The following is a 23,368-nucleotide window of genomic DNA, read 5'->3' as shown; positions in this document are numbered from 1 at the left end:
CTTCAGTTTTTCTGAGTGACTTAGTTGTTTGGACCTGTTCCAGCTTTCTTCCCCCCACCTTTACCCCACCTCAATCAGTCCGAAGAAGGGTACTGACCCAAAACATCACCTATCCATGCCTTCCAGAGATGCTGCCTGACCCGCGGAGTTATTCCAGCACTTTGTCTTTTTTTTGTGCTTTGATTCCCAAAACAAAAAATGGCATTTAAAAAAATTACCTGTTAAACTTATTAATACAGTGACTGTAGGATTTCTGATACGTAGCAATAGATGGCGAAAACGGAAGAGCTGGACAAGTATCTGAAAGGAAATCCCTTCCTGAGCTCTGGGGCAGAGCGATGTTTTAGTTTTAGAGATACAGCAAGGAAACAGGCTCTTCGGCCCATAGAGCCAACCATCAATCACACTTTCACGCCAATTCTATGTTATTCGCACTTTCGTACCCACTTCTTACACACTCGGGGCAATTTACAGAAACCAATTAGCCTACAAACATGCAAATCTTTGAGACATGGGTCGAAAACCATATGGTCACAGAGAGAATGTGCACACTCCAAACAGACAGCATCCGAAGTTAGGATGGAACCTCAGTCTCTGGTGCTGTGGGCCAAATGGTGAGATGATGCAGAAGGGAGATGCCATTTCTGCTTGAACCTGGTGTTTGGGGAAAAGTGGTAAGAGAAGGGAGAGGCAAGGGGGGGGGGGGGAGGAGGGAGGGAGGAGGGAGGAGGAGAGAGAGAAGTGTAAGGAGGGAGGAGGCGTAAGGGTAGGGGGAAGCAGGGTGGGTGTGAGGGGGAAAGATGGGGGGAGGTAGGGGGGATTCAGGGTGAGTGTAAGAGGGAAGAAGGAGGTGCAGGGGAGGGTGGGAGAGGGCAAGGAGGGTATGGGGTGGAGTGTATGGGGGAGGAGGGGTAAGGGAGTGGGAGAAAAGGAGTGGTAAGGGGTAAAGGGGGACGTGTAAAGTGAGAATTGAGGTGGAAGTGTAAGGGGAGGAGAGGGGTAATAAGGGGGAGTGAGAAGTGGGGAGGGGCGGGGTAATAAGGGGGAGTGAGAAGTGGGGAGGGGCAATAAGGGGGGAGAGGGGTAATAAGGGGGAGAGAGGGGTAATAGGGGGGGAGGAGGCGTAATAAGGGGGGGAGAGGGGTAATAAGGGGGGGAGAGGGGTAATAAGGGGGAGGAGAGGGGTAATAAGGGGGGGGAGAGGGGTGATAAGGGGGGGAGAGGGGTGAGAAGGGGGAGTGAGAAGCAGAGGGATCGGGTGAGGGGGAACTGGCGAAGGCCGCCTGCGGCCCGTTGATATTTAAAATGAAGCGTCGGTCGCGAGACACATTGCTCACCCAGTTGGCATTGATTGACGGCGGTCTCGCCCAATAGGTAAGCGCGACGCCTCGGATTTAAGCGGCGACGATCCAATGGGCGTCGGGTGGAGGCGGGACTTCCGCGGGCAGCTGCAGCACGTTAGGTTGCGGTGCGGGCTGGGGGCAGGCAGCACGTTAGGTTGCGGTGCGGGCTGGGGGCAGGCAGCACGTTAGGTTGCGGTGCGGGCTGGAGCGCGCTGACACCGGCAGAGGCGGCAAAAACAAGAGGAGCGAGGTGAATGTTCGCAGGTAACGGCGCTAAATACCCGCAAACGCCGCATTAGCCTCAGCGAGCAAGGCACACAATGCAGTTAGATGTGACAGAACCTGGATAGGGTGAGCAGCACAGCATAAACCAGGCATTATTTTTTTAACCTCAAATCTGAGAGGAAATCAAAGCCGGATTATAAATAGAAATATTTTCATTTAATGTTAAAACTGCATTTAACAGAGCAGCTTCAGCGCGTAGATCGCAGGCGGTGTGCGTTGTGAACCATTGAGCTCTCTCCAGTCTAACAGGTACCCGGGTTAACGCTGGTAATTTTGCACAATATTTACTGAACGTGGGAGGTGATTAGGTAAAACGATTTAAATTGAAGTAAAATGGAGTGATGGTGGATTGTATCGGAAGTCCCCCCCCCCCCCCCCACCCCCACCGCCACCCCCACCCCCACCGCCACCCCCACCCCCCCACCCCCACCGCCACCCCCACCCCCACCCCCTGGGGCAGCGGGAGACAGATTTCTGTTTTCTAAATTACTTTTATTTGGATAAATAAATTATTAAACAATGTTAAAGTTTCAGATTTAAAGAAACCCCATTAAATTTCAGTGCTCTTAGCTATTTTAAAGAACGGATATATAAGTCGTTTTTACGTGTAAAGTGAGAATTGGGGTATATGGAACTATGCAAACATTTTGGCCAGGGGCGAGGCAATTAAGACAGATTTTAAATGAACGTTTAATCATATTAATTTGTTATGATGAAATCCATGCTATATGTTCAGGCCAGGCACAAAATGCTGGAGTAACTCAGCGGGTCAGGCAGCATCTCTGGAGCGAAGGAATGGGTTTGCGATGAGGAATGGGTGGCGTTTCGGGTCGAGACCCTTCTTCACAGATTTTGTGTCTACCTTTGTGTCTACCAGCATTTGCAGTTCTTTCCTACACTATATGTTCGGGTTGTTTGTTTGTTTGTTCACTTTCAAGGTCAACATAAATAATAATCTTCAAGATCATCTGCGCCCTCATCCTTCACTATTTGACTGATATGGATCATGTGCAAGCAGAGGAGCTGAGTTTAAGTTGGCATCATGTTTAATTCTAATGATCGTATCTCTGTGAGGTCTCTTTGCTCTTGTCACTAAAATCTACATGAGACAAACGGAGTGCTGCTAAATTTTGTATCTTACTTACTAACTCATTAACTATTTCTTCAAGCACCCTGATGAATGGACATAAGAAATAGAAGCAGAGTAGGCCATTTGGTACTTATACCATCTCTGCCATTCAATAAAATAGTAAGCGATCCTTTACCACATTGTAACCCCCTATCTGCACTGTGAATCAGAGAGTCGTACAGCACAGAAATGGGTCCTTCGGCCCAACTAGTCCATGTCAACCAAGATGCCCCTCCACGCTAGTCCTAAATCTGCCCACATTTAGCCCATATCCCTCTAAACCTCTTCTATCCATGTACCTGTCCTAAAGGCCTTAAACAAGCAATATCAACCAATTTTACTTACAGGAAGTCTAACTTTTGAAATATGCTCTCCAAAAATTCATCAGCTTCCTGTACATTGACAGATCGTGCAGTTACTTCACAAGCTGAGAAACTGTAGTCACTTCTCGCACATCTGCACACGTCATAGGTCATGCTGTGGACTTTGTGTTAAACTATTAAAAGTTGTTGACTTTTATTATTTACTTTAAGTATTTTTGTTAAATACTTGTTAAGTGTTAAAAATTTAGTTCTCTCTGAAGCTGAATGATAGAAGCTTTTTCAATAACATAGTCTCTTGGTGCTTCAGAAAGGATGCAGTTTTTCCCAAACCACTGCTCAAAGTTACTTAACGTACATGTTATTTTTTGAGATAGTTCTACAACAAGTATGTCAAGCAAGTAGGATGCACCAAGTACCTTGTTTTAATTAAGATTTTATAATATTCCCTTTTAAGATGACATGATTCTGAGATGTGATCCAGAGAGGGGAGAGGAGGAAAGGATGGGGGGAAGAAAATAAATTATTGGGATTGATACTAACTCTCTGCTGTTGGATTTTAAAATTGGTTAACCTTTATGAAAAGACTCCAAAGTTTTCAGAATGGAGTGATTAGTTTGAGACAACTCAGGTTTCTCAGACTAAAAACAGAAAATGCTGCAAACTTTTTCCAAGCTTCCTTTATTTGAGCCTGCATTATTTTCAAATACCATTATCCTGATGAGCAGGTTCTTGAGAGCAGGTGTCATTATGTCTGCCGTTAAGCGGTACTTTGGTTAAAAAAACTTCAACCTGTTTATCAAATCTTTCTTAAGGTTATTTTTCTCCCTTTGCACTCTGTCCAATTATCTGATCAAGCAGCTAGATATATCAACATGGTGGATTGAAATTACTGAACTTCATAATTCAGCAGGCCAAGGATCTCCACAGGAAATGATTTCTATCATAGAAATGACATGAAATTAAAAATAATAAGTTTGCTTACCCATTTCCCTGGTGTACAATTATGTAAATTAGTGAAAATAATAAAATGTCAATATTAAAAGAAATAATAATTTCCTTATCCCATTTTTAAAAGAAAGTTGGTGACCCCATTCAAATAAATTGGCTGCACAAGATGTGCTGACTATGGCTGGCATAAAGCTGAGGGCTAGAAAATAAAGCCTGTGGAGATCCTGAAGCTCTGTTGGTCCAATCCACCCTATTTGATTTTATCTATCAAATTATATGACCGGCAGAAACCAGGTACTAAAGTGCATTCTGTTCTTACACATTATTTCAGGTTGGCATAAACAATAGATGTGGGAATAGGTATTTTCCATGGTTTTGATTTTAAGTGAGGTTAAGTACAAGTCTGAGATAAAAGGCAACTTGTCATCTTCATATAAAAAAAGTTAAATATAATTATTTTTGAAATTTGAATTATTATTCCTCGGTATTAACGGTGATGTTGTATAGTGGCAGAACAGTTTCAGTTGCTTGTTTGAGCGGGGGCATAATTACTGATCTGATATCTGTGCCGCACCTGTACTTTCCGAAGTTTGGAACTAATAGCAGCGGGGCTGAGGGAATTGTATGTTAAATGTTTCGTATTCTTGCCGTACAGAGCTTGATTGGTTATAAATTGACTAGAATAATTCCTAGTACATGTTGATTTATTGATTAGTTTTATTAATGCCTCTTTGCCTGAGGTTTTAGATGTTATATTATTAATAAGATCCAGTAATTGATCTAGAAGCTGTAACTGGCAAGAAAAAGATAGCAACACTGTTGTGTACAGAATATTTTATAACTTGGATTTGGTTGAAGTGAATAGAAAAAGCACTTCCTATCTCCATTGGTAATTGTTGCCAGAATTTCCAATCTAACTGGAACTGTTCATTGATACCTGATGACACAACATTTCTCCACTAGTCACTGTAATCTACAGAATTTGTAGCACTCCACACACTAAGGACAACTCCTGATGTTCTCATCAAACCTGCTGAAAACGTTGGAGCAGTTGTAGCTTGTTGAGTTGACCTCTATTTTGCAGACCCTATTTGTCAGATCTCAGATATCTCATACATCCTACACGACCGTGACCTCACCACAGAGCCAATGTCCTCCAGACAATCTGATCACTTTCTCCTTGAAGTATTATCTTTGCTGTGTTTAGCCTCTTATCACCCAATCCCATATAGTCCACTTCTGTCCAGATGGACTTAATTTTTTAAGCCAGATCTTACCCCACTTAATTCTTCACACCATGACTGTATTCTTTCTCCTCTTGTCTATTCGCTTCTTGCTTACATTTGTGAAGTGGCTTTTCAATATTTTGAGTTTCCTGTTCCATCTAGCTTATCTTCAGTGGGGGCAGACAATTGCTCTACATCCCCATTCTGCATCTGGATGGTCTGAGGGCACTTCTACACCATATGATCGTGCCTGACAGAACTTATTCTAAAACTGAACAACATTTCCTTACTTAGGCAATTGGGATGAGCAGAATATTTTGTGACAGAGTTTTATTGGGGTGTTCTCCTTCAATACCCTTTACATTAGAAAGAGACACAAGTAACTGCAGATGCTGGAATTTTGTGCAAAACATAAAGTGCTGAAGGAACTCAGTAGTCTAAAGTAGGGTCCTGACGTGAAAATGTCACCTGTCCATTCCCTCCACAGATGCTGCTGACTTGGTGAGTTGTTCCAGGACTTTTACTGTGTTTTACTCTTGATGTTACATTAATCATGGTATTGGTGGTTCTTCCTGTACCTATACTGAACTCAAATTTCTTATTTTTGTTGGCGATTTACACCCTACTCTTTTTTCAGATGGTATACATCTACATTTTTCCTTTCTGTTTCTGGTGATTAAAAAAATATCTCCTCTTCCTTGGCTGGTCAGTTAGTGAACATTATCCATTATTCCACTGAATCTCATAGCTATTTCAACTATATTCCACCATACCCTACCCTGCTTAGATACATAGATACAAAGAAAATAGGTGCAGGAGTAGGCCATTCGGCCCTTCGAGCCTGCACCGCCATTCAATATGATCATGTCTGATCATCCAACTCAGTATCCCGTACCTGCCTTCTCTCCATATCCCCTGATCCCTTTAGCCACAAGGGCCACATCTAACTCCCTCTTAAATATAGCCAATGAACTGGCCTCAACTACCCTCTGTGGCAGAGAGTTCCAGAGATTCACCACTCTCTGTGTGAAAAATGTTCTCATCTCGGTCTTAAAGGATTTCCCCCTTATCCTTAAGCTGTGACCCCTTGTCCTGGACTTCCCAAAGTTTTTTCTCACCTCAGTCTTAAATGACCTCCCCTTTATTCTAAGACTGTGGCCCCTCGTTCTGGGCTCGCCCAACATTGGGAACATTTTTCCTGCATCTAGCTTGTCCAGTCCTTTTATAATTTTATATGTTTCTAACGTACAAACTCCGCACAGACGGTACCCGTAGTCAGGATCGAACCCGGGTCTCTGGCGCTGTGAGGCAGCAGCTCTACCGCTGCGCCACCGTGCCAAGTAATCATATCAGAACACCATTCCATGCCCCATTTTCTCCATTATAGTTTTTCGGGTGATGGGTTGCTCCTTACTCATATGCATCTGTGCTAAATAGAGTGGATTTTGAAGTGCAGTTTGCAGGAGTCCTTTTTTTTGTACACAGCGTCTCCAACCTGAAGCTTCGTTTTCTCAACAGAGTGTAGGAAGGAACTGCAGATGCCAGTTTAAACCAAAGATAGACACAAAATGCTTGAGTAACTCAGCGGGACAGGCAGCATCTCTGGAGAGAAGGAATGGGTGACAGCGGACTTTCAGAGAGGGTGAGGTTAGAGTAAGTAAGGGGAGTGGAAAAGTTGAGATGACCATTCCTTCTCTCCAGAGATGCTGCCTGTCCTGCTGAGTTACTCCAGTATTTTGTGTCTAAAGGATATCAAGGTCTGGGGAGGTTCTGTGTATTTTGGTGTATTTAGCTGCCTGATGGATATGTGAAAATGACCACCACCCTGAACCTGCATGCTTCAGAATCCTTACTAAGCTTTACTGGAAGCCATGTTCAGAACTTGCAGTTGGCTGCTCATAAATACACAAGACCAATAACATACATTTTTGGCAATAATTTTCTACTCCTGTGATGTGCGTGTTGACTGGCATAATCACCATTTAATTCTATTGTGACATTTTGAAATTAGTATAACGTTGCTGCCTTGAACTGCTGGGAACCATCATGATAAAGGTATTCCCATAGTCTGTTTGAATTCCAGGATTCTGAACCTTCACTGATGGAGAAATGATGATGCAATTCTAAATCAACCGTGCTGTGACTTGGAAGGGAGCTTGCTGATTGTGGTGTTTCATGCACCAGGTGTTATTTTGGGATGATATGGATTTTCCATATGCTGACAATGAACTCTTGGGTTTAAGAAGGAACTGCAGATGCTGGAAAATCGAAGGTAGACAAAAATGCTGGAGAAACTCAGCGAGGGAGGCAGCATCTATGGAGCGAAGGAAATAGGCGACGTTTCGGGTCGAGACCCTTCTTCAGACTGATGGGGTGGTGGTCTGAACAAGGGTCTCGACCCGAAACGTCGCCTATTTCCACGAACTCTTGGTTCATATTAATGAGGCTAGTCAGAATAAGTGAGTGCCTGAGTTGTGTCTGTGGATTGTTACATCTTGATAATTGTGTTGGACTGTATGCAGTATTGAGTATTAGCATGCCAGAGTTGATACAATTTCAGAGGAGGAGAAAAGAGGTGCAAACAATACTGTACAGGATGTGCAGAATTCAATTATAACAAGGGACTCAGTTAGCCTTTGCAAATGCCAGCATCTGATATCCAGATTGCAATTCCTTTTGTTTACTTCTTCCAAAGTAAAGCAGTCCCAAAGGAATTCTTACAAAACTTGTCTATTCCCCATTATTCAGCATCAGTCCATTGTCTCTTGATGGCTGTTATCACTTAATAGCTAATTCACCGCATACAAGGAAGTGGTGTCAAAGTATTGCAAGGCTAGGCAACTGAAACTTAACAGTCTAACGGGGTTAAAACAGCCGTAGGCATGCCCTTATGCAACTGCAAGTCTTTGCTTTTCCTTCTCCTGTAACACTTGCATGATGCAACTCTTGTGGCTTTAGCAGTTAAAGAAAGGCTGCTCAAAAATATGTACTAACAAGGAACTGTTGATGCTGGTTTATAATATAGAAAGACACAAAAAGCTGAGTAATTCAGTGGGTCAGACTGCATCTCTGTAGAACATGGATGGGTGATGTTTTGGGTCAGGACCCTTCTATGGACTGATTGTGATGGGGTGGTGGTGACTGTTGTTTTGATCTCTCTTCCAGCTTTCTCTCTTCCCCCCACCCCACCACAATCAGACTAAAGAAGGGTCCCAAACCAAAACGTAACCTATACTGTACATGTTCTCCAGATATGCTGCCTGGCCCGCTGAGTTACTCCAGCATTTTGTTTCTTTTCTCCTCAGAAAATACTGTGATAGTGAGATTATCTGGAATATAATCCTGGCTAATCTTCAAAGCTAAGGAAGACACTTCTGTACACTTTGCACATTACTCGTGCAGGCTAGATGTAGCCATTGTGACTCAAACAGCATATGTGATGCATACTGAGGGGTTAACTGATTAGCAGGGGCGTTCCTTTGTTTAGCATCCTCATTTCCATGTTCCCTGTTGACATCATTCCATTCCTGGCCTTCCAGCTCAGAAAGGTTAGTAGCTGCTGAACATCCATCAATCTAAACGTGGCATTCATAATGTGTGCAGCTCTCATTATGGCCCTGCATGCACTTGTTTGATTTCATTCTCAACGTGAATGGACGCACCTTCCAACAGAGGGGATGGACTCGCCTTCTAACGAAGGAAGATATATTTGCAGATACCTTAGACATTGTGCTTGAGACAAGAGTCCTCCATTCTTGACATTCACTCATAAAGAATTTCACTGTGACTTGTCACATGTGACAATAAAGTATTCTATTCCTATTCTATTCTATTCTATTCTAACGAGTTGTCAGCCTGGTTATGTGACCTTATTTGAAATGAAAACTGAAATAGTGATCTTACTTAGATCTGCGAGTGCCACCATTAAGCAAAACTAATATGTATTTGAGAATTTAAAACCAACTGGGAAACCACTTGTATGAATTTTTGTATCCAACATTTACTTTAATAAATTAGTGTGATGGGCCGATTTATTTTAGTTGCCATTCAATGTAAGTTGAAATATTTCAGTAAAGTTGTTATTTAATGGTTGAATGGTGACTGCACAATAATGTATGGTAGTGAGTCCTATAAATGAGGAATGTCTGATTTTTTATTTCTAATTGGTGGGAATGTAAGTGATTTAATTAGCAATGATGGATATGCAGCAGTTGGTCTTGGAGTCTCTAGACTCACAGGGGGAACAAAATCATTATGTTTCATCGATCTAATCCTGATCCATAGATCTCCACCATTGAGTATTTGTATGTAGATGTTGTATGAAGACAGTGTAAGGCTAAGCTGTTGTATGCTACTTGCTCAGATAGGCCTGAATTGTGAAACTATTAGTACAGCAGGTAAAAATTATTCCTGCAAAAGGTTCCTGAAGGCTTGATGGTTGTGAAATAATATCATTTGCCTGGGAATGACTATTATCTTTTGATGGCTTATTCTAAATCATACTCTTGAAATGCGAATTATATTCTTTCAGTCTATTTAAGTGTAATGACATTGATAGTCTTCAAATTTTGACTTTCAGAGCGCTGAGATACATTTTTAAATATGATTTTGTGTATTGAATTCTTGACCCATAAACTCTTGGCATCTGCTAAATTATGCTGATTTTTTTTTTCCAAAAGGAAGTCAAGAGAATTGGAGGAGGGCAAACTTTTTTTTAATGAGAGCATCTTCAATGAGATGCTAATTACAAAATAATATCACTGGTTTTGAGTTGGTTACCAACCTTTTCTTATCTGTGCATGTGCATAAAGAGCCATGGAGATACATGAGGAATGTAAAGTTCAAAAAATAGACCAGATATTACAATACCATTTTTACAGCTTTGCAAACTGCTCAGCATTCTAAAAGTGGTATTGAAGCAATTCGACTTGTCAGTTCCAGCACATACCACTGACCTGTGTTGCAGAGAAGAATTTTGTTAGAAAGGTTAAGCTTAAACTAGGAACTACTAGTTTCTTTAACAGTAAAGACAGTTCTAAGTCAATCTTTATGAAGATTATTTTATCACGTTTAACTTCCCTTAGATGTTCAGTGTAATGGGCTTGAATTAACATGGCGTACTTACAGTAGAGATCAGTTTTAGCCTGCTTTTGCCCTTGAAATGGTTAGTATGCATTTGTACTTGGAGCATCAACGTAACTAGTTAGCGAATGTTATTTCTAAAACGTTGTTGCGACATATCCAATTTAGGTTACAGCCTTGCTTACAGGAGCCTTGGAATTTTGTTTGGCAAGGAAATGGTGCAGAAAGGTTCACTTTTTTCCCCTTGGAGCCACTTCTCCATTTTATAACATAGAAAGGACATGTCAATCTCGTATTTTGCCAGAATCTGTTATTTGAATTATTGCTACTTACTACAATAAACATTGCTACTTACTACAATAAACATTGCTACTTACTACAATAAACATTGCTACTTACTACAATAAACATGCAAAAAGTTTGTAAATCCATAATTTTGCCTCACTAATGTCAATTGTATTTGGTTGAAAATTATTGGTGGAAATATTGAATACTTTGAGAGAAAGCAGATGTCAACAATCTCTGATTGATCTTGCTCATCACCAGGCAATATTAATTGTGTTCTATTGGAATAAGAGAAATGTGAGTATGCAATGAGGTTGTAATAAACTGCAGGGCACCGTATAATTTACAGTATGGAAGGTTATTTTTTGGGATGTTTGCGGAGCTATCTCTTTTACTGTTTAACTGAATATATTTGATGGTCTTACTAATGTGATTTAAATCTGTTAATTTTCACTTCATTCTCTTCATTTTAGTATATTTATGATCAATTATAGTTCAAAGGAAAGTCCGGTTATGGTATGAATTTTATTATCTGACAGAATTCAGCAACTATTCATTCATTTTTAAGTTATGCATTTTAGGGGGGAAATAAGGCATTAGCAATTCAGTTTACAGTTCCTCCTTCTTTAAACTGAAGAAAAAAATCCATTAAAAACATCTTGTTTGACATTCTATTTTAGAATTAAATTTCCTACAAATATGAATACTTCTTCCACACTGTCATTCTGGTAATATCACTGTTCAGGGAAACGCTCAGAGAGGCTTCCTTGTAAACAGGTAAGAGCTGGAAATTGAAACCAGCCTGAAATCAACTACGACTAAGAGATTATGTAACATGCATCAAATCAGTATTCCATTTAAACAATCTCCCCAGATCAGACACTCTGAACAGGTTGGATTAATCAACTAAAAATTCAAGCCAAAATTCTGCAATGAAACTTCACAGAACGCCACAATTGTTCTTCACATTTATTTATTAATTTTTATTTTCTGTTTAGAAGATCTTAAATTTTGCGGGTGATTGCGTGCATTGATGAAGTAATCCCAGATTATTTCTTCCAGAGACCTGAAAATTTTAACAGGATAGAAGAAGAAAAAAGTTAATTCAGATAGATACCAGCAGAAATCATAAATATCTTTGGAATAATTCTCCATCCAAGAAACATGCATACCATTTGGATAGTTTACAATATGTATTTTGCCATAATGAAGGATTTGATTATGGACTGCATCTAGGCCATTTGGTGTTTAGAAATTGAAAAGGTATAAGGATGGGTGTGAGATTTAGTGCTGTATGCTATGATCTGGAACCTTGGAAGCATGAATCTGCAGTAGAGCACAGTACAGGTCATCATACAAGAAAGAATGAATGCTGAAGGACGAAACTCGTGTACCAGGATACAGGAGTGTCTGGTGTCATGAGTTCAGTTTGCATCATTGCAATTTATTAAAACGATGGTGGGAGGCGAGGCTTAGTGTAACAGCATCTTTAGCTCAGATCAAGAAATTCCTGGTTCATATGCAATGATGAGACATCATCCACTTGAAACATTAGTTCCTGTTTCCCAATTGCTGAATATTTTGCATATTATATTTTATTTCAGATTGCCAGCACCTGCAGTTTGTTGCTTTTCAGTTGGTCCTTGTCATGTTTAAATACTCCATTGTCACAGACAGTAGAAAGGTAGGCAGAAGCGATTCTTGAATGTGGTGAAAATTGATAAGGAATACTAGAAATATTTGACAATGCATTATGCAAGCAAGTTACCTGTCCAGATGAGGCACAGCCTAGATTGTTGATGTAGATTAAGGTGTAGGTTGTACAGCTTGCCAAAACGTTTCAATTCTTGATATTGGTGGGGGGGGGGGGGGGTACTAGAAGACTGGAAAGTGGCAATCATAGCTTTGTTCATAATAAATGACCATAGAGATATGTCAGGAATCTTTCAGTGCATCAGTTTGTGAGGAGACTTAATACAATAATCAAGGGAAAGGTTAATAGGCACAGAGATTTGGTAAAGGAAACCCTGCATAGAACTGACAGAATTGGCAGACCTGTGGCAAATCACATTTAATAACATAAATAAAAACTTATTTATTCAGTATTTATACATCAGGTATTCTCATGCAACTCAATGTCTAACGTTAAGCAATTTCATACATTCTTTCCAAAATTGTAAATTTAAATTTGACCTACTGGATTCCAATGCAAATTTGTTTACACGTTGTCTCCCAAAACCTATTATACTCCAGGCAAATTTACAAAGAGGAAACATGTAACATTAAAACAGAAAATGGAATATGTAAAAGACTGCATATAAAATAAAGGTGAAAATAAAGAATTCAACGTTTGGTTCCTCAATGATTTGTAACATTAAATTGCAAAGTGCAAATGGACTCTGAGAGTGATTAAGCACAATGTGACTAGTGGTGTTTGTGGTTTACTTTAACGATTTGGATGAGAATGTGAAAGGCATGATTATCAGTAAGTTTGCAAACGAGACTAAAGTGAGTGGTATCGTAGACAGAGAAGATGATTATCAAATATTGCAGCAGGTTCTTGATCAGCTGGGCAAGTGGCTTGAAGAATGGCTAATGCAGTTCGATACAGATAAGGGTGAGGTATTGCATTTTGGAAAGTCAAACAAGGGCTGGATCTTCACAGTGAATGAAGTGTTGTAGAGCAGAGGGATCTATGAATACAGGTGCACAATTCCCGGAAAGGGGCGTTACAAGTCACTAGTGTGGTAAAGATGGCTTTTTGTACTTTGGTCTTCTTCAGTCAGAGTACTGCATGTAGAGTACAAGACATTGTGAGGCTGCATTTCGAGTATTGTCTTTAGTTGTGGTCGGCTTACTACAGGAAGGATGTCATTAAGCTGGAAAGAGTGCAAAGAATATTCGAGGATGTTGCCAGGATTGAGGGCCTGAAAGATTTTGCGCAAACTAGGACTCTAATCCTTGGAGTGCAGGAGGCTGAAGGATGATTACATAGAGGTGTTTAAACTCGTGAGGGGAATTGATTGGGTGAATGCACAGTCTTTTACCGAGAGTGGGGGAATCAAGAACCAGGGGATATAGTTTACTTTAGTTTATTGTCACATGTACCGAGGTAGAATGAAAAGTTTTTGTTGCATGCTGACCAGTCAGCCAGAAGATAATACATAATTACAATCGAGTCATTCACAGTGTATAGATACATAATAAAGGGAATAACGTGAATGACATTTAGTGCATAGGTTGAAGGTGAGAGGGAAAAGATTTAAAAGGTACCTGAGGGGCAACCTTATCATTCAGTAGGTGATGGGTATATGTAATATGTTGCTAGAGGAGATAGTTGCAGTAGGTACAATAAGAACATTTAAAGGACACTTGGACAAGTACATGGGTAGGAAAGGTTTAGAGGAATATATGGACCAAGTGTGGGCAAATGGGACTAGCTTATTTGGGACAACTTGGATGAGTTGCGCTGAAGGACTTGTTTCATGGTGTGTGATTCTATGACAATAGTTGGCAAGTTATTTCTGGTTAGAATATTAATGTATTCTATTAATATTAATAGATATACAGTCATTTGTTGAACAATCTCATGCTACCTGCATATTCATGCAACAATTCCCCAGATGGTTGCAAGTATACACCTCAGGCAAAACTGCATTGTTATAAAGGATGTTCAGGGGCAGAGACATCTGGATGCATCTTTGCGTTAATTCTTGAGAGTAACAAGGTGTTTTCAAAGAATCAAAATGAAAATAACTGCAGATGCTTAAAATCTAAAATAAAAACAGAAAATTCTGGAAAACACATAGGTCGGGCAACATCTGTAGAGAATCAGAGTTTACTTCTAAGGTTGAAGGCTCTTTGTCAGAACTGGGAAGGAGTTTCCTCCCTACCTCTCTGTTTCCTGTTCTGAGTATTCCCAGCATTTCCTGTTTTTGTTTTGAAAGAGTGATGGAGTAATCCAAATGGGATTGGGAAATGTAGACATAAACTATGGAAGCCAGGAAATTACATTTGAACTTGCATAAGACCACAACAGGTTTCATGACTATGCTGGCATTAATCTTTCATGAATGGAGCGTTGGACATTTAGAAGGAGATAGGCTAGTGTGAGTGAATAGGAACATTTGAGATGGTTGATTTTGAGCTGGCAATGTCCAGAAACAACCGAGAGAAGATGAATGGCTGGAAGGAGGCAATCAGGAATTCTGAATGTAAGGGAGGAGGTCAACTTTGCAAAGCTGAAGACTCCTGACCAAACAAATATGTATGGAAGGAAAAGAACAAGAACATGTTGAGATTATAATGAAATTAATTGGGATGTAAGACAATGAAGCTGAAACCTTCTGATGGATCTATCTGGGCTATATGGTATATTATTTGTTTCAGTCCTATTAGGATTTTTGTCTTTTTTGTTTGTGGTTGTTCGTCACTTGTTCTCGAGTAAGACCATGGCATCAACTCTCTGGTGTTGCAATGTGCACGGTTATGGCTAATTAGACCAATCCTGGCTAGAAAGTTCCTTTTACCCAGTTAACATGGGTAAGGCTGTAATAGCATCAGTGATCTCAATTTTTGAGATTCGCTTTTCCCGATTGGTTTCTACATTCTAGTTTTCTTGCGAATGAGCACTTTTTATATGCGAGTATTTCAAACAGGACGATCCAATGCTTGTTCCCAGTAGTGTGTCTCAATATGGAAACTCTTCAGGGATGTTCAAGGAGAGCTTTTGAATCTCTTTTTTTCACGTCCACTAGGAGATGAATTGCCATCAGGCAGCTCTCCACAAAGTAGCTGCTTTCGTATTCTGCCAACAAACGTTCTTCTGATTTGCCTGTCCACCTGCTCTGTGATTGTCACAGTGATTATGTAGATGCTGGGGAGGTTTGTGTGGCACAGAATCTGTGCGTCTGCAATCTTGTCTTGAAACTTGATGTGAAATATTTTGTGCAGACAGGCCACATAATAATAATAATAATATCTTTTATTGTCATTGCACGTCAGTGCAACGGGATTTAGTGTGCAGCTCCACTGATGTACAAGAAAGGTAAATAAATACAATACATAAATAAGCAAGCTGAATTGATTGACGTGACCATCTGAGGGAGACTGTCCAAAGGGGGTGGGTGGGGGGGGGCACTCATTTGGGCCAGATCAGAGCCGCTATAGCTCTTGGGATAAAACTGTTCCTGAGTCTGGAGGTTCGGGCGTAGAAGGCCTTGTAACGTCTGCCGGAGGGAAGTAGTTGAAACAGACCGTGACAGGTCTGAGTCCTTATGGATGCTGAGGGCCTTCCTGAGGCACCGCGTGTGGTAGATGCCCTCCAAGGCTGGTAGCTCTATCCCGATGATCTGCTGCACTCTATTGACGACGCGCTGAAGAGCTCTCCTCTCCGCCTCCGTGCAGCTGAGATACCACACAGAGATGCCATACGTTAGTATGCTCTCTGTGGTGCAGCGGTAGAACGTTGTCAGCAGCTGTTGGGGCAGACCAGTCTTTTTTAATGTCCTCAGGAAGAACAGTCGTTGCTGTGCCTTCTTGACCAGCGCAGTGGTGTTTGTGGACCATGTGAGGTCTTCTGAAATGTGAGTGCCCAGAAACTTAAAGCTGGACACTCTCTCCACACTTTCCCCGTAAATGGAGATTGGGGCGTGTTCTCCAGTATGGGACCTCCTGAAGTCAATAATCAGCTGCTTGGTCTTGGAGGTGTTTAGTGCCAAGTTGTTATTGGCGCACCAGTCTGCCAGATTCTGCACCTCCGCTCTATAGTTTGTTTCATCACCGTTGGTGATCAGCCCAATCACTGTTGTGTCGTCTGCAAACTTCACGATGGTGTTGGTGTCGAATGCAGGGACACAGTCGTGAGTGAAGAGGGAGTAGAGCATGGGGCTTAGTACACACCCCTGTGGTGTGCCGGTGCTCAGGGTGATAGTGGGGGACAGGTGCGGGCCCAGTCTCACTGCCTGTGGTCGCTCCGTGAGAAAGTTCAGGATCCAATCGCATATCGGTGAGCTGAGGCCTAGCTGGTGGAGTTTGGTGGTGAGCTTGGTGGGGATGACCGTATTGAATGCAGAGCTATAGTCAATGAAGAGCATCCTCACATACGTGCCCTGTCTGTACAGGTGAGTCAGGACAGTGTGAAGGGCCAGAGAGATGGCATCCTCTGTCGATCTATTTGCCCTGTATGCAAATTGATGGGAGTCCAGTGAGGCAGGGATGCTGGATTTAATATGGGAGAGGACCAGGCTTTCGAAGCACTTCATAGGGATTGGAGTCAGGGCAACCGGCCGGTAGTCGTTGAGGTTGGTGATTTTGGACTTTTTCGGCACCGGCACTATGGTGGCTGTTTTCAGGCACTTGGGGACCATTGCTAGAGAAAGAGACAGATTGAAGATGCTCGTGAATACCTCCGCCAGCTGTCCAGCACAGTCCTTTAATACTCTTCCCTGGACTCCATCCGGGCCTGCAGCCTTGCGTGGATTGATCCTACGCAGAGCGCACTGTACCTCCTGAGTGCTCAGTGTTAAGGCCTGTCCCTCCGCTATGGCCGGGGTTATTCCACACCTGGTGGTGTTGCCAGTTTCGAACCGGGCAAAGAAGGTGTTTCAGTTATCTGGAATGTCTGCTGTACACTGTCTATATCTCGTAGAGAGTAAGGTGGGAATGACAACACCATGAGCTACCTTCAGCTTCGTCTGTAGGCTGATTCATCTTTTGTTTCCATTCTGTACCTCTGTCTTTCAAAAGCAGAACTGACGTTTGCTATCCTGTTGTTGACTTAGTCATCAATGTTGACTGATCATTGAGAGTCTTGCCTAAATATGTGAACTTGTCCACTAGTGGTCATTCACATGGATGTTTGGATCTGTGTTTGGAGCAGGTTAGTGTATAATTCCTGTTTTCTCTTTGCAATGGGCTTACATAATTCTTTTTTGACTATGACTAACTTGCTCTTGCCCTGAAGTAAAATATGTTATTTATCTTTTGCTGCCAATTTCTCTCACTCACATGATTCTTCTATGACCATCCCTTCCATTCCCTTCTAAGTGGATAGGCTTTGGGCAAATATTCACCACAGACCCACCAACTTGCACTGTTATAATTCTGATTGCTATTTCACTTCACGTGGACTAAAATAAACTGTGATTTTTGAAATTTGACTTGATAATACGCTGAATCATTTTATGTAGCACAAATCCTTCAGCGAAAGTGCTGATTTGTCTAAAGGTAGCTTACACAGTAAAAATTAATAAGCAAAATCATATTTGGATTTTTTCCAAATGTCTATTGAAAATGGTTGAAACCAACGTAAGACCCAATAACTCAAATCAATCATTTTAATATATAAGTAATGGTAGTAATTTAAAATTACTCTTGCTTTGAGTTTAAAGTATATTTTGGGATGTTTGTATTCCTGATTAATTTACACTCTAAATTGCAGTTGCTCAGTTTGAGAAGGAAGAATGGTTATCCAAAAGATTATTGTATATAAAACTTTTTTTTTTAAAGAGAATACTCAATGAAATATGATTTTTAAAATCCATAACCTTATTTTTTAATGTTATTATCGAACTAATTTTCCAATGGTGAGGCCATAGCGTTTACTCAAAGCTAACCAAGGAGTAGAATTTTTATTTCTTCTGCTGCAAAATCTAAAGGCCCAGTTTACCACCAGCTCCAGACCACAAGCCAAATATGCAGCTAACTGTCAACTACAGAAACTGCCCTTGAACTGAATGGCTAAGTAAGCCATTTCAGGTGGCATTTGGAAGCTTGCCACATTGGAGGGTCTGGAATCATTCACAGGTGCAAGGATGACAGATTTCCTCCACTGAAGGTCAAAAATAAAATGGATAGAGTTATATATCAGTTAAGTAGTTTTGTGGTAGCCATTTTTCATGACTAGTTTTCTTTTTGTTTCCAGATTATTAACTACATTTGAATCTCCCAGCTGCAATGGTGAGAATTGAATTTGGATCTCTGGATTGTTAATCCAGGCTTCTGGATTATTAATTCAATATATTGATACCTCACTGACATACCCATTATGTACGACTGCTACCTTGATGTCAAGGACTCTTGTTACATAGGCAAATGGCCCGCACTCACAAATAGCAATAAGTAAATTGCAGCAATCATTGGAAGTGCTCAGGTCAGACAATATTTTGTGGAATGAGAACAAGCATTTTAGAGTTTAGTTTAGAGATGCAGCGTGGAAACAGGCCCTTTGGCCTACTGAGTCCGCGCTGACCAGCGATCTCTGCACGTTAGCACAAGCCTACACACACTGGGGACAATTTATACCAAGTATACAAACCCAAGCCAATTAACCTACAAACCTGTACGACTTTGGAGTGTGGGAGGAAACCGAAGATCTCAGAGAAAACCCATGCTGTCATGGGGAGAACGTACAAACTCCGAACACTCCACATGCGTAGTTGGGTTCGAACCTGCGTCTTTGGTGCTGCAAGCACTGTAAGGCAGCAACTCTACCGCTGCGCCACAGTGCAAATACTTTTCATCAGCACCGGCAAGGTTAGAAATAAAAACATTGTATGATGGGGAAGAAAGAGGAAGGAAAGCAGAGCAATCATCAATGAGAGGAAGTTTTTATGTTTAAGAAGGAACTGCAGATGCTGGAAAATCGAAGGTAGACAAAAATGCTAGAGAAACTCAGCAGGTGAGGCAGCATCTATGGAGTGAAGGAAATAGGCGACGTTTCGGGTCGAGCCCCTTCTTCCGACTCCTTCTTCAGACTCTTTCTCATTCAGTCTGAATGTGAGGAAGTAGATAAGAGCAATTATGTAATAAGGGACGCTAATGTAAGACAAAAAAAATGTAAGGGGACAAACAGAGAAATAAATGGTCAGCAAATCCCAGTATTATTGTTTGCATTGTAAACAATCAACACAGGTACACCTCAGGGCTTCTGCTCTGCTCTCTTTACACCCATGACTGTGTGGCTAAGCACAGCTCCAATGCCATCTATAAATTTGCTGACAACGCTACTGTGTTTGGCCAAATCGGAGATGATGATGAGTCGGTGTACAGGAGAGAGATAAAGATTGAATGGTGCCGTAATAACAATCTCTTGTTTAATATCAACAAGACCAAGGAACTAATTGTTGACTTCAGAATGGGAAAGTCAGGAGACCACACACCAGTTTTCATTGGTGGGTCAGTGATGGAGAGAGTTAGCAGCTTCAAATTCTTGGGTGTTAACATCTGAGATGACCTGTCCTGGGCCCAGCACAAAGATATAATCATGAAGAATGCCGTTAGCATCTCTACATTCTGAGAAGTTTAAAGAGATTTAGCAGGTATTCGAATAGTCAATCAAACGTTTACAAAGCACTGTAGAACGTATCCTGACTAGTTGCATCATGGCCTAGTGTAACAATTCCAACCTCCAGAAGAAAGCATCTATCATCAAGGATCCCCCACCATTTGAGCCATGTTTTCTTCTCGCTGCTACCATCATTCAGGAGGTACAGTAACTTGAAATCCCACACCAGCTGGTTCAGGAACATCTACTCTCCCAGTCCAAGAACCATCAAGTTCTTAAACCAACCTGCATCAACACTAATCCTGCTTGACAATTAGGATTGTCACAGTTCACCTCTTGCACTGCCATCTTCTTCTTTTCGTGTCTTTGAAGCTGGTTGACTATATGACAGTTTCCCATTCCTTTACACAGTCCTTTGCATTTTTGTTGAACACTGCAAGATCCTTTGAGCTGCACTGGTTGGGTAGTAGGGGGCAGACAAGGCAGTGCTGCATTGTATGGTCCTCTTCTCCACATTCACAGGTGGTTTGGCCAGTTTCATAGCCCCATCTGGCCATGGCAGCTTTTGATGGCCCTGTTCCTGTTCTCAGGCGGTTGAGCGTCTTCCACTGGACCCATGGTGCTTCTGAGCCCGGAGGGAGGGCTTCAGAAGGAGGGATACCCATGTCAGAAGGAGGGGGGTCGTCCTCAAGCCTTTTGGTCTATAGTTGGAGTCTGGTTTCTTCCCGTGATGTTATTAGGGGCTGGACATGGCTGAGAAAGCTTCTCCTGGACTTCAGCCGTTGGGCCGGGGGTACACGTCCATAGAGGAGGTGGCGTTCATCACTGGTGGCCTTGGTCATCTCTACTCGGCTGGCGACTTCCCGTCTCACATCAGCAGGGGCAATGCCAGCGAGGAGGTGCAGGTTGTTTATGTTGGTGGGCTTCAAGCAGCCAGTGATTGAGCGGCAGGTGTTATTCAACGCTGGGTCTAATTTCTTGGCATGGGATGATCTCTCCCAAACAGGACACGCATACTCCGCAGCGGAGTAGCACAGGGCCAGAGCAGTAGATCTTAATGTGTGTGCTGTGGCTCCCCATTTGGAGTTGGTCAGCTTCCGGAGGATGTTATTTCGGGAGTTAACTTTCAGTTTGGTGTTTTTGACATGTTCCTTATAGGAGAGAGTGCGATCCAGTGTTACACCGAGGTAGACAGGGTTGGTGCAGTGCCCAAGAGGTGTTCCAGACCATGTGATGTTAAGGGGTCTGTTTGCTTCCCGGTTCCTGAGATGGAACGAGCAGGCTTGGGTCTTCGCAGGGTTTGCGTGTAGGTGGTTGCGCTCGTAGTAGAGGTGTAGCTCATCTAGGGCTGAGGTGAGATTCGCTTCTACAGCTTCAAACGTACTCTCTTGGGATGTTACACAGAGGTCGTCGGCGTAGATGAACCGCTCAGTGTTCTGGTCCATTGGCTGGTCATTGGTGTAGATGTTATATAGTAGTGGAGCCAGCACACTACCTTGAGGCAAGCCATTCCGTTGTCGTCGCCAGCGACTTTGCTTGTTGTTAAGGACAACATAGAAGCGCCTATCTTTCAGGAGGGCTCCGATGAGGTCCGTGAGTGCCAGGTCTTTGGTATTCTCCAAGATCTTTTTTAGGAGGAGGCGGTGGTTCACAGTGTCATACGTGGCAGACAGATCAACAAAGACGGCTCCTGACACCAGTCCTTTCTGGAACCCGTCTTCAATGTGCTGTGTGAGATTCAGAAGTTGACTTGTTGTGGATTTGCCAGGTCGGAATCCAGCTTGTTGAGGGATGATGGCTGGTTCAGCGACTGGGGCAAACCTGTTGAGGATCAGGCGCTCAAACAGCTTGTACGGGTGGCATAGCAGGGAGATTGGGCGGAAGCTCTTTGCATATGCTGGATCTTTACTGGGTTTTAGAAGAGCGATGATTTTGGTTTTCCTCCAGATCTTTGGGATGTTTCTTGTCAACATGCAGTTGTTCATCAGCTCAAGGACCCACTTCCGTGTCAGAGGTCCAAACTGCTTGATCTCCTCTGTGAAAATATTGTCCAGGCCGATGGCTTTGCCAGTCTTGAGGGCTTTGATGCTGATATTGAGCTCTTCAAGGGAGAACGGCTCAGTCAGTCCGGTGTTTTGGGAGTGCTGAAGTCGGTCTGCCTTTGGTCTTGGCTGTTTGGTGGTGGATTTCCCGTTGAGCAGCAACTGATGCGCAACTTGGTTGGCCGTGGTGGTATACTGTTGATGTGTTGGTGTTGATGGGTCATTGCTGATTTTTCGGATGAGGCTCCATGCCTTTTTGCTGTTTTTTGCCATATCAGTTGTCTCCAGTAGAGTTTGCCATTTCCGCTGGCGGCATTCTGATAGGGAGGTCATGAGTCTCTCACCTACTTCCATGGTGCTTTCAGCAAAGGGGTCAGATTCGTAGAGCTGTTGGTATTGTTCATATAGTTCGCTGCTTGGAGTGTCAAGGCCGGGGATGTATTGAGTGCGGCAGCCTCTCGGGATGTTCTTCCGGGCTGCCTGGTGCACTAACTTGGTGAAGATTTGATAGTTTTTGGGGTCCGCTGGAAGGTGGGCGATCTTCCCTTCAAGATCTTCTTGGAAACCAGGCCAGTTCGCTTTCCCAAAGTTGAATCTTCTCTGGAAAGGAACTGTGGCTGGGGTGACTGCAGCATTGACTGTAAGGCCAATGGGGTGGTGTTGAGTTTTTGGCAGTGGCTTCAGTACCAGCTTCTTGCCCAATCCAGAGATGCTATGGCTGACAAACGCGATATCAGGTTTGTAGCCGGCTTTCCATCGCCCGCTATTAAAGGACTTTGGTTGTTTGGCATCATGGATCAGGTAGAGCTGGTTGGTTTCGGCCCATGCTTCCACTGCATCTCCATCAGCGTTGTTTCCGGCGTAACCCCATTGTGAGCTGTGGCTGTTGAAGTCTCCAATCACTATCCTTGGTTTCCCAGATGATGGTATTTCTGTCATCAGGAAAGGTGTGGGAGGTGGCTTGTAGACGGAGGTGATGGTAATTCCTCTGAGCTCAGCGGTTAGGACCTCAATGTTGTTTTCATCGCTCTTTGATGTTGATTCGATGGTTGTCCCGATTTTTGCAAGCATGACGCTGCCAGGTTTCTCATGTGGTCTTTCAATGAGGGTGGTCATGCCTTCCACTCGAGGGCGGGGATGTTTGGGTCCGCGGTGAGTTTCTTGGAAGCAGAGAATATCACACTGATGCTCTCTGCAGAGTTGGGCAACAAGTTCTTCTTTAGTTGCAGACAGTCCTTCAACATTTAGAGATATGATGGTCAAAGCCGGCCTTGGGGGCGGGTGTTGGCCTCTCTTCCTGTTCCGGTCTGATGGGCTACTGCCATTTGTTGGGCTTCTGGACATCATTTGTCTTTCGGCTTGGCTTCAAAGTGTTTGGTAGAATTCGCAAGTAATTTGGTGATATTACTTGACAGGGAT

General features: G+C 42.5%; 1 protein-coding gene across 5 annotated transcripts in view; it reads left to right on the top strand.

The window, feature by feature from the left end:
* The first annotated feature begins 1,437 nt into the window (after positions 1 to 1,437).
* kcnab2 (potassium voltage-gated channel subfamily A regulatory beta subunit 2) overlaps positions 1,438 to 23,368 on the top strand; it is a 128,074-nt gene continuing 106,143 nt past the window's right edge. The window contains exon 1 of one of the 5 annotated variants that reach the window (XM_033048177.1): positions 1,438 to 1,607. The gene's annotated coding sequence lies outside the window, so the exon portion shown is untranslated. The remainder of the gene's footprint in view (positions 1,608 to 23,368) is intronic. The other 4 variants (XM_033048171.1, XM_033048168.1, XM_033048172.1 and 1 more) reach the window with 4 other exon arrangements.

The sequence above is a fragment of the Amblyraja radiata genome, chromosome 31 (genome assembly GCF_010909765.2).
Source record: "Amblyraja radiata isolate CabotCenter1 chromosome 31, sAmbRad1.1.pri, whole genome shotgun sequence".
Taxonomy (NCBI): Eukaryota; Metazoa; Chordata; class Chondrichthyes; order Rajiformes; family Rajidae; genus Amblyraja; species Amblyraja radiata.
The sequence above is the reverse complement of the archived record's forward strand: the minus strand, read 5'-3'. Positions and strand labels throughout refer to the sequence as shown.